Genomic DNA, 243 nt, shown 5'->3' with positions numbered 1-243 from the left:
GGGATATTGGGAAGTGTCTCGTAAAAAAAGGGAATTAGCATGTGCATTCGAGAGGCTTCTTGCTTATTGTCTTCCTCGCTCTCTTTCTCCTCTCTGTCTCCCCTCCCTCTTCCTCCTTCTCTCCCTCCCTCCCTCCCCTTCTCTCCATCCCTGTCATCTTGTAATCGAAAGGAAGCCAGGGTGCCGTGAAGAGGCCTTGGCTTTTGAAGAGTTCCTCGCGGTGTACTTTTGTGTTAAAGGTTA

Source organism: Penaeus chinensis, chromosome 10 (assembly GCF_019202785.1).
Source record: "Penaeus chinensis breed Huanghai No. 1 chromosome 10, ASM1920278v2, whole genome shotgun sequence".
NCBI lineage: Eukaryota > Metazoa > Arthropoda > Malacostraca > Decapoda > Penaeidae > Penaeus > Penaeus chinensis.
This window is presented reverse-complemented; position numbering follows the sequence as displayed.